Below are 12348 nucleotides of genomic sequence, written 5' to 3' on the forward strand. Positions count from 1 at the left end.
TTGTGCTTGCCAGGCAGGCGCTTTTGCCGCTGAGCTAAATCCCCAGCCCTACCTCTTTAAATATTATAAGCCCAAAAGATCTAACATAATTTGTCTAACTAGAAGAATTTTCAAATATTTCACTGCTACGTTATTTTCCCCTACGAGTTTCAATTCCAGATTGTCATCCAAATTCCAGAGATATGACTCTTGAGAATTCATTAAAACCCAATTTCTTTCAAGGAATCAACCAGTGAAAAATTTGTGAACTTAATATAGAAAGTCTTTATTTGTCAAATGGCCTACTGGGAATTGTCATCTTCCCCACAGTCCTACCCATCTTTTTAATAACTGATTGTAGAAGCTCAAGAAATGAAAGTAGAAGAAGTCCAAGAAAAATAAAGATGATAAAGTGAAAACGGAATGGCTTTCCTCTTAAGAAAGTCATTTTCTTGATGCATTGAAAGCCAATGGAAACACTATGTATCTTTTCAATTTGTCACATGCTACAGGTGCTTCAGGAAACATAATTTTTTGGCTTTTGATCAAGAAATAGATGGTAGGTTTAAAAGACTGACTAGAGGGGCTGGGGATTTAGCTCAGCGGCACAGCGCCTGCCTGGCAAGCACGAGGTCGTGAGTTTGATTCCCGGTACCAGAAAAAAAATCAATCAATCAATCAATCAATCAATCAATAAAAGACTGACTAGAAAAATCTTAATGAAAGTTTTATTTATTTACCAAAGTGTTAGCAGGTTTATAGGTACTGAGATGATGTAGGGGAGCGCCCAGGTATTAACAGTACAGAGAATACCTCATCCTCCTGAGGCCTGAAGGGCAAGTCATGTGGAGCCTGGAAAATCTGGTCTATGGAACAGGGGTTCCCAAATAGGGAACCTCAAATAGGCCTTCCAGCTTTGGAAGACGTAGGCAATGACAGGGACATTGCTGGCAATGTGAGCAGCGGTAAGGGAGCAAAAGCCCAGTAAGCTAACTAAAGCTCTCTCTTCTGATTTTCTGATTTCCTAAAGTGTCAATTTCTTGTTGAATCCAAATAGAACTGTGGAAGCAAAAAGCAAAGGTGACACAACCCACAAGCATCTCCTCTCAAATTACGAAGCAGGTCATAGAAGGCCAACTGTAGCTTATGGGGGCTTGGGTTAAGAGAGATTAAGAGAGAAACTGCCTATTTGGTTTACCCCCTTTCTCATGTTTTTCAGTTGCTTGAAATAAATTTCAAGGTGGAGGACAGTATGTTTTGTGGGAGGAGAACTGAGAAATTCGAGAAATATCTTAAACCATGTGCTTTCTTTCTCATTGTAGAAACATATGTACTATTTCCATTAATGTTAAAATTAGTATTAGAGGCAACATAAAAGTAGAAAATGAAAAACATGATTTTTTTTAAAAAAGCTAAGCAAGTCAGTTAAAGTTCTCTTTCATTTTTACTCTTCTTTCATTCTTTTATTCATAAATCTATTTATGCTCTTCTCTCAGTAGATTTTGACAAGAGTGTTACTAGGTAACTTCTATAAATATATGTCAAGCAGATTTTCAAGACTTTTATATGTGTTGAATCAAACCAACTCTCAAAGCAGTCACATTTACTAGGCTAGAAATTTGGATCTTCAACCTTCTAGTAGATTTACTTTACCAGTTATATAATATTGGGTGACGCTAAGTGTTAAAATAGGTGCTATTATCACAATTTTATTACAAGAGGGTGAATTAGCTAACTTGTTTAAAGCAATAGAATTGCTAAATAGCAAAAGTAGAATTGGAACCCAGGAAAGTTTATCCAAGACTGTAGTTCTTAATCACTACACTGTGTTGTGATAAAAAGATATTTACTGAACACCTACTCTGTGACAGGGATTTTTGTAGTCTTGAAAACGTGAATAAAAACAAAATATCTGCCTTATGGAATATATATTCCAGTGGTAGAAATGAGTAATATCCAAATAAGCTAATATTATTCATAATACACTTACAAATGAGAAAAATGCCAAAATAAAACTAAGGTTTGGGTGAAGTGTTAGGAAAAGCATAAAGCTATATTTTTAACTGATAATCTTTCATATAGGTAGTATTTGAACACAAGTAAATTATGTGTGAGAGATAAAATGTGGATGAAAAAAATCTTCCAGGCAAAAGAAATCATAAATGCAACAATCATCACACTGTTTAAGCGAAAGAGAAAGAAAATGAAGGTGTGCAGGGCACCAGCCATTAATAAGCAAGTATTTATAACACAGTAAATTCTGATCTGAGTGCTTTACTAATATTAACAGTTAATCTCTTACAACTACACAAGGAAGACGATAATATATTCTCTTATTTATGGATAAAACAGCTGACACTTAGGGTCCTATAATCCTTACATAAGCCTTCCAATAGTTTGAGGGCCAAGATTCGGAGTCCAGGCCGTATGGCTCGTTTGATTGTGCCCCAACCACCGTGGTGTTCTTTCTGCACTGGGTCTCTAACTTACCCGTGTTTTCTCTTCAACCATCTCTCTTTTTACCTCATTTTAAAATTTTCATAAAGAAATTCTCAGTGTTATTTTAAAATCATCAATTTTCATTACAACTATATTTTATCTTTTGCTTAGTTCTTTTTCATAGCACTCTTGTTTTATTTTTTTGGACAGATTTGAGCTTAGTGTAGATTTTGAAGTTTCCTGCTCACATTGTCACAGAAGGTTTTCATTCTTAAAGTAATTTTCTTAAATGTCTCCCAAGGATGATTTCCATGAAAGTCAGGGGAACCTTGGCTGTATTTATTTTTAGGGAAGCACACTAAAAATCAGCTGGAGCAGACTTCACTCCAGGTTGTTGAGCAGTGAGCCAATTTCTCCTTTACACCATACCCAAATGTGAACGCATAGAGAGTTGCTTCTAAAGACACTCAGTTTGGGGGAACTTGAGAAGTTCGATCTCTTACACAATAGAAGTGTGGAATGCAGTCTTGATATTTGGGCATGAGCATTCCTGAAACAGAATGAAAGGAAGGCATTACAGTCTTAACATACAGTAGAGCCTTTTAAAGCTTTTCTTCCCTTTTTCAGATGTGTGCTAACATGTATCACTGTGAAAGTCCCCAATTTCAGAGCTCTATTGCTCAGTTTTTCTAGTCACATAGTTAGGAGAATGGATTTTAACCAACTGAAATAAAAACTTGCACAAACTTATTAAATCACTCATTTATCAATTATTTATTGAACATTTACACTTTAACAGACAGATTTCTAGATGATGAAAGTAAGGCATTAACAAAATCCAGAACCACCATAAATTGAAATTCTCCATTGTATACAGATTACTTTTTTTAACATAGATATAAACATTCTGGTGCTGTGGTGCTAGTGGTGCTTGCACGTGGCATGAAGTACAGATTGAACATTTGAAAAAACTCAAACTTTTAATTTTACGTTAAGGATTTTTGTTGTACATTGCAGTGTTTTATATTGCAGCCTTTTTCAATATTGAGACCAGATATTAATTTCAGAATATGATTTATTTTTAAATCACTATAAGAATCCTTCTTATTCATTTACAGATAAGTTTTTCTTCCATTTCATAATTTTGTTTCTTTGGAGATTTTAGCTTTTTGCTTTTGATTAATGCCCTATTCTCTTATATTTTCTCAAAGGAAGTATCTTTCTTTGCATGTGGAAAAGTCAGTAAATTGTGCATATTTTGGAAGATGTAGTGTATGATTTATGGTGTAATGACTCGGGTTCTTTGTTTGCCATAGATTTTGAATAAAGTTCTCAGCAAACTGTCAAAGTATTTGAGACAAGGTCTGGACATGATGCTGAGTGTACTACATGTATTATCAATGGTCAGATTTTCAAGACCTAGCAACTCTGCTGAACCTGAGAGTGTTTTGTCAGAAATGCCGCTTTAGAGAGCAGTGCCAAGCTTTATCCTGGGTTGTATTTGCATATTTGTGCTCTGAAACTAGGGAAATTGACATTTATTTCATTTTAGTTGAACTACATTTCTTGTTTTTCAGCCTTCCTGTCCTCTGTCCCTTGTTCTTTTTAGAATTCATCTGGAAAAGAAATGCCTTTTGTCTTGCTACTGTTTATATTTTTATCTTTTTTCTTTCTTTTTAAAAATATTTTCTGCCTTCTAGCTTCTGTTAATATGTTCTGAAATTCTTTTGAGTAGATTTTGCTCCTAATCTACAGTCATCCACTTTATGCTGTCTTCAATGCCCTCAGCCTCTTTCTCTTTGTTTGTTTGGTTTTTGTCTCACTATGTAGTGCAGGCTGGCCTTGAACTCGCTTATGTAACCCAGGCTGGCCTCAAACTCACAGCAGTCCTCCTGCCTCAGCCTCCTGAGTGCTGGGATTACAGGCGTGCCACTCCATGCCCAGCTCTCAGTCTGTTGTTTAATACTGGTTGTTATGTATTTCTCATTACACTGCTTTAAAAACATGTACAGTATAAGTTTCCAATAGTTAGAGGAGAGATAAGTTATTGGAACATTTTTTTCTGTCTGTCATATCCTTTCCCCCTTTTTTGTTATCAATATATTATTCTACATGATATTTTTAATGAATATTTTAAAAGTAGATAAGAACTATTAAATAATAATAATACTCTGTATTTATTAGCATATTCTGGAAGATTAACTCATTGTTGTAATCAAATCATTATTATTTATATTTCCTCTCTCCAAATGTAATGTTTTATTTTTGTTTTCTATTTTAGCCATATTTCTAAATACGGTTTAAAAAGAAATGTATAATATCATTATGTGATATATATATATATATATACACATATAGATAGACAGATAAATATATCTATATATACACATACTGGTACCTGGAATTGAACTCAGGACCTTGCACTTGCCAGGCAAGTGCTGTGTCACTCAGCTATATCCCCAGCCCTTTGGAAAAAAATATATACATATGTATATATACATTATATTTATATATTGGGGGTTCCAGTACCAGGAATCGAACTCATGACCTTGTGCTTGCCAGGCAGGTGTTGTGCCACTGAGCTAAATCCTCAGCCCCTGGAATATATTTTGAACTATTGGAGTTGAGAGTTCTTATAACTTGATAAAGTAGAGATGTTGAAAGTTTTTTTCCCATCTGTCTAGAGGGATGTATGATGAATATATTTTTAGTCCACTTATTTCTGAGAATATCTAGGTATTACTCATATACAAAAATCACTTGGAAGGAGATAAAATTATAGGAACGTTATCAAATATTTTACCCAACATTTTATGTTGAATGACTGCTAGGTTTCAATCTATGTACACATACATCAGTTAAATTTCATTTTTTGAAGGGTGCCAAGGGGTACAGAAAGGCTGATGTGCAGGTGTGATCAGCGCTGTTCTTCACCCTGCTCTTTTTTGTCACCTCTGGAACACTGTTACAGTCTCCTTGAGGACAGCCCAACGAGTAAAGTGAAAATTCTCTATGTTGGTAATATTTCTTGAACTTTCTTAATATCACTTGTCATTTAAAAAAATCTTTGAAGAAGAAATTAATTTCCCTATTGGTTCAAAGAAGCTCTCACATGTAGAAACTAGGTATTATTAAATGCCTTGTAGAAAAGTAGTGCCCAGTTTCTTGCAGAAGAAAAACATCTGCAAATGATGAAGTTTATCTCCATTGATTAAACATCTAATTCTATTCATAGTTATTCAGCTTGATAAAAAATGTTCTAAGATCTACTTTGTTTATCCCTGGCCAAAAACAGTATACCATTTATTGTATTACATAAATACTTTAAATAATAGATATTGTGAAATCAGCTTATTAAAGTGAAATAAAAAAGATCAATTAGAGGTGAAAACATCATCCAGAAAATATTAAATATTACTTTAATTTTATATGGACTTACATTTGTCAGTGTTTCTTGTACAAATGTCACTTTTTAGCGATGTTAAAATAGTACTCAATGTAATTATCTTGCTAATATCACTTGTATAAGTATGGAAACAATTTTCTTGGAGAAAATTTTGTAATGTCACTTTCTTTGATTTATAGTATTATCTGAGGCCTCATTTTGAAGAAAATATATCTAGTAGCAACCATATAACTTCTTCACAACTAGAAGAACAAATTATAAAAATTCTTACAATTTACAGAAATATGTGAAATGTGTAATATTTCTTTTTCCTAGTTGTATATTTCCCTTTCTCCCCTTCGTCAATTCAATGTTTACATTTTTAACACTATTTAAAGAACTGAGCAGTTCTCCATTATAGCAATTAGAGATTTCTATTTTTTACGGTATGGAACAATGTGATTTTCTCTATGTAGTGTTAAGTTAATTAGTCATTGTACACATCTTTCACAAAGCCAAAACAGGGCCCTGGGTAATATACAGGGAAATACTAGACACTGAAAGATTTTCAAGGCCTCCTTTTTTGCTTTTTTCCAGTCCTGGGAATCAAACTCATGACCTTGTGCTTGCCAGGCAGGCCCTGTGCCACCCAGCTAAATCCCCAGCCCCTCAAGGCCTCATTAGTATCCAGTGACATTCAAGCTAAAGAATAATCTTGTTCCAAGAGTAAAAGACTATGGAATTCAGATGTATCAGCCCTCTCTGAGAAAACTGGAGTTTTAAATGTTGTAGAATCAAATGCAGGAAAGTTTGAGTGGGTTTTACAAATTGTAACACTAAAATAATATGTGGTAATAATCTCTGTCATACAAATCAATGTAATGTTTGTGTCACCAAAATTGTGTAAGTATAGTAAGAGTCTATCAATGAGGAATGTTTGGAATTCCTTAAAATGTTTTATAAAATATTTATAAATGCTACTGAGAAGTCAATTTAATAACTAAAGTGTAATGTTATTTCAAAGTTCACAATAGCTGCAATAATCCTTATCTTACAAAAGTAAATTTCACTAAAAATATAATGAAAATATATAGTTTTCAAGTTAAATCATGCCTTTTTAATTTTTTTTATTTTAAAGATAAAAGAGCAAAAACACATTAGCAAACAGGCATAAAAAAAAAACCACCCAAACAATAGAAGCAACACAGAATTTCAGACAAGGTGATAGAAAATTAACAATGTTGTTACATATTGTTGTATTACATATTGTTATTTTCAAATTGGTTACTCAGTTAAATAAAAGCATGTATGACTGATCAAACAATTAAACATTAATTGTTCCTTTAAATAAAGCAATAGAAATCAGTAGCACAACTCTCTTAACTATCCTGTGTGTATATATATGCGTATATATTTTTTCCCTTCTTTCTTTTTCTATTTTCCCTCATGCCAGTTCTTTCCTTTTGAGCAGCTTTTTTCTCTCTCACAATATCTATTGTACCTTTCAGATTTTATCTACACTTTCAGGTTCTTACACTAGTGGGACAGTATGGTATTTACACATGTGGGTCTGATTTATTTCACCTATGAGTATGGTCTCTAGTAGCATCCATTTACCTACGAAAGCCTTGAGTTTATCTTTCTTTATAGCTGAGTAGTATTCTATTATGTAAAAATACCACATCTTTCTTATTCATTCCTTAGCAGATGGGCATTTGTGTTGCTTTCACGATTTAGCTATTACAAATCGCACAGCTATAAATACGGATGCACATATATCGCTGTGGTATGATGTTTTTAGTTCTTCTGGAAAAATACCAAAGGGAAATAGCAGGGTTGAATGGGACCTCTAATCGTAGTTTTTTGAGAAACCTCCACACTGATTTCCACAGTGGTTGCACTACTCCAAGCTCTCACCAACATTTAAGAAGGGTTCCTTTCTCCCACAGCCCCTCCAGCATCTGTTATGGGTTGATTTCTTGATGATAGCTGTTTCTTTCTCAGGTGAGGTGGAATCTCAGTGTTGTTTTAATTTGCATTTCTCGAATGACTAATAATGTTGAACATTTTTTCATGTATTTATTTGTCACTTATATTTCTTTATCTGAGGAGTGTGTACTCATCTCAGATGGCCATTTTTGAACTGGATGTTTAAATGTAGGGTTGCTGAATATTTTAATTCTTCATATGTTCTAGACAGAAGTCCTTCGTCTGGGGGACACTTGGATAAAATTTTTTTCCCAATCTGTAAGTCTTCTTTTTACTCTGCTGGTGATTCCTTTAGATGTGCAAAAGCTTTTCAATCAGATGAGATCCTAGTTGTTGATTCCTTGCAGTATTTCCCATGCAGTTTGGTTTTTGTTCATGAACTCCCTGCCTAACCCTATGTCTTCAGGATTTTTACTTACTTTCTCGTTCAATAAATTTAGCATTTCTCTCTTAATATTGAGATCTTTGATCCATTTTGAGTTGTGTTTGGTGCACAGTAATAGACATGGGTCAAGTTTCAGTAGTTGGCATGTGTGAGCCAGTTCTTCTAGCACCATTTATTAAAGAGGCTATCTATCTTCCAGTGAACTCATTTGCCCCCTTTGTCAAAAATAAGGTGGCTGAGTATGTTTTTAGTTGTGGGTGCATCATCTGTTCCATTAATCCTCAGGTCCGTTTTCTTGCCAATATCATGTTGATTTTACCACAGTGTCCTTGTAGTATAATTTCAAGCCAGGGATTTGATGCCACCTGCCTTGTCTTTGTTGCCCAGGATTGCTTTTGCTATTCTAGGTTTTTTCTGATACCAGCTCAATTTTAGGAATGTTTTCTCTACATCTGTTATGTATACTAAAGATATTTTAATTGGGATTCCACTGAATCTGTACAACAATTTTAGGAGTATGGCCATTTTCCCAATTTTGATTCTTCCAATCCATAAGCAAGGAATATCTTTCCATTTTCTGAAATCATTTTTAATCTTTTTCAGAGTATTGAAGTTTTTGATGTAAAGGTCTTCTACTTCTTTTCTTAGACTGACCTATTTCAATTTTTTAGGATGCTATTGTGAAAGGTATGGTTTCCTTAATTTCTCTCTTGGTGTGTTTGTTGTTTGTGTACAGGAATGCTATTGATTTTTGAGTGTTGATTTTGTATCCAGACGTGCTACTGAATTTGTTGATTAATTCTAGGAGTCTTTTGGTGGAGTTTTTGGAGTTTTCCATGTAGAGTATCATGTCATCTGCAAATAATAATGATTTCACTTCTTCTTTTCATATCCTTCTTTATTTTATATCTCTATCTTGTCTAATTGTTATGGCTAATGTTTCCAGATCTATATTGAATAGGAGTGGTTACACTGGACATCCTTGTCTTGTTCCTGATTTGAAAGTGAAAGCTTTCAGTTTTTGTCCATTTAGTATGATATTGACTGTTGGTTTGCCATAGATGGCTTTGATCAGATTTAGATAAAGACCATGTATTCCTATTTCCTGTAGGGTTTTTTTTATCATAAATGAATGTTGGACTTTGTCAAAAGATTTTTCTGCATCTATTGAGATGATCATGTGGTTTTTGTCTTTGGCTCTATTGATATGGTGTTTTACTTTCATTGATTTGTGTATATTGAACCATCCCTGTATCACTGGGGTGAAACCCAATGATCATGATGTATAATCTTGATGATTTGCTGAATTCTGTTTGCTAGTATTTAATTGAATATCTTTGCATTTATGTTCATTAGGGAGATTTGTCCGAGGTTTTCTTTCTTGGTTGGGTCTTTCTCTGGTTTTCGTATCAGTATAACACTTGCCTCCAGAAATGAGTTAGGGAGAATTGCTTCCTTTTCAATTTCATTGGAGAGTTTGAGAAGAATTGCAATTAAATCTTCTCTTAATATTTTGTAGAATTCAGCTGTGAGTCTATCAAGACCTGGGATTTTGTTGTTGTTGTTGTTGGCGGTTTTCCATCACATTTTCAATTTCAATAATTGATGCTGGGTTATTCAGGATTTTTATTTCTTGTTGATTCAACTTTGGTAATTCTTACTTATCTAGGAATCTGTCCATATCTTCTGTGTTTTCCATCCTATGGGAGTAAACACTTTTAAAGTAGGTATTGATGATCTTCTGAACTTCTTCAGGACCTGTGGTGATTTCACCCTTGTCATTCCTTACTGCATGAATGTGAGGTTTTTTTCTTTCCTTTTTTGATAAGGTTCATTAGGGGTTATTCAAACTTATGCATTCTTTCAAAGAACCAACTTTGCAATTCATTAATTCTTTGTGTTATTTTCTTAGTGTGCATTGCATTATTTTCTGCTCTGATCTTTATAATTCTCTTTTCTTTAGGCTTTGAGCTTGACTTGCTCTTCTTTTTCTAGAAGCTTGAGGTGCAGCCTAAGGTTGTTTATTTTTGCTCATGCTGTTTTCTTGATGTGAGAAGTCATCACTATAGATTTCCCTCTGAGGACTGCTTTCATTGCATCCCTACAGCTTAGGTTCCAGTATGTTGTATCTGCATTTTAGTTTGACTGTAAAATTGTTTAATTTCTTCTTTAGTTTTATCTGTGACCATTTTATTGTTCAGAATGGTGTTATGTAATTTCCATGTGTTTATGGAATTTTTGTGGTTTCTTTTGTCAATAATTTTCAATTTCCTTGCACTGTGGTCAGATAATATGTATGGGATAATTTCAATTCCTTTTCACTTACTTATGAATGTTCTTTGTGCTAGTATATGGTATATTTTAGAGAACATCCCATATGCAGCTGAGAAGAACGTGTATTCTGATCATGTTGGGTGGAATACTCTGTAAAGGTCAACCAAGTCCATTTGTTCACAAGTTTGGTTCAGTTCTATTATTTCTTTGCTTATCTTTTGTCTAGCTGATCTATCTCTTTGTGACAATGGGGTGTTAAAGTCTGCCATTAAACTGTTATTTTTTATTTGATTTTTCATGTCTATTAAAATTTGTCTTATATAATTGGGTGCTCCCATATGTGTTGCATATGTATGTATGACTATTATCTTTTTCTCTTACAATTTTCCCCTAGTAAGTATATAGTGACCATCTTTATCTCTTCTGATCATTCTTGGTTTGAAGTTTACATTGTCTGCACATGGAATAGCTATGCCTGCCTTTTTCTGGGTTCCTGTTGCATGGAGTATTGTTTTCCATTGTTTTCTTTTTTTGTACCAGGAATTGAACTCAAGACTTTGCACTTGCCAGGCAGTCACTTGTACCACTGAGCTATATCCCCAGCCCCTTGTTTTTCCATGTTTTGATTTTCAATCTATGAATGTTTTTTTGAGTTAAATGTGTTTCTTGTATACAGCATATTGTTAGATTCTGCTTCTTAATCCACTCTGCCAGTCTGTTTCTTTTGCTTTTCAACTTTATTTTAAAAATAAAAGAAGGAAAACATATTAACAAACAGACATCTATTTACAAAATAGCATAGGAAAAATACAAATAATACAGAGTTACAGACAAAGTTGTAGGAAATTAATAATGGTTGTGGTATTACGTATTTATATCTTCAAAGTGGTTTCTCAGGAAAACAAATAGAGACATGCAATATTGATCAAACAAGTAATCATTAACTGTTCTTTTCAGTAAAGCAATAGAAGACAGTACTATAACTATGTTAGGTATCTTGTATATACATACATACATAATTTCCCCTTCTTTCCCTTCTCTTTTCCCACACCCCTTTACTTTTGAGCATTTTCCTTTTGTTTCACAATATCTATCACACCTCCTAGGTTTTTTTTATTTTAAAGAGAGTAGTATATGAGAAACAAACAAAGAAATAGAACAGTAGCATCATACCAGTATCACAAATATAAATCAAGGCAAGAACATTCAAAGTGATACAGTCTCAAGACAAAATAATACAAATCAACAGTGGTTGTTACAATACATATATGAATAGCTGTGATAGCTGTACTGCTGATGTCTGATGGTGATTTGAAATGAACAGTTAATGATTACAATTTTTTATGCTCTGATCGATTGTGCTTGCTTATGTCTGGTGGTCTGAGAAACTGATTTGAAGGTAACAATATGCAATGGAATTACAGTGGTGAACTCCTACCATCTCATCTACTGAAGCTCTGTATTATCTCTACTGTTCTATCGAATAATTATTTTCTTATTCCCAATAATGGTTTGGGCAATCTTTCATTCTCACACCTCTGAGTTTTTATTCACTCTTTCAGGTTCTTACACTAGTGAGAAAATATTTTGCTTACACATGCAGGTCTGATTTATTTCAATTATGAGTATGATCTGTAGTAACCATTTACCTGTAAAAGCCATGAGTTTATCTTTCTTTATAGATGAGTCATATTCCATTATATAAAAGTACCACAATTTTCTTATCCAGTCCTTGGTGGATGGACATTTGGGTTGCTGCCACAGTTTAGCAATTACAAATTGTGCTGCTATGAACATTGGTGAACACATCTCTGTAATATGATGTTTTTAGATATTATGGGAAAATACCCAGAAGAGGAATAACTTGGTTGAATGGGACCTCTAGACATAGTTTGCT

Source organism: Chinchilla lanigera, unplaced genomic scaffold (genome assembly GCF_000276665.1).
Source record: "Chinchilla lanigera isolate Chin_1 unplaced genomic scaffold, ChiLan1.0 scaffold00039, whole genome shotgun sequence".
Taxonomy (NCBI): Eukaryota; Metazoa; Chordata; class Mammalia; order Rodentia; family Chinchillidae; genus Chinchilla; species Chinchilla lanigera.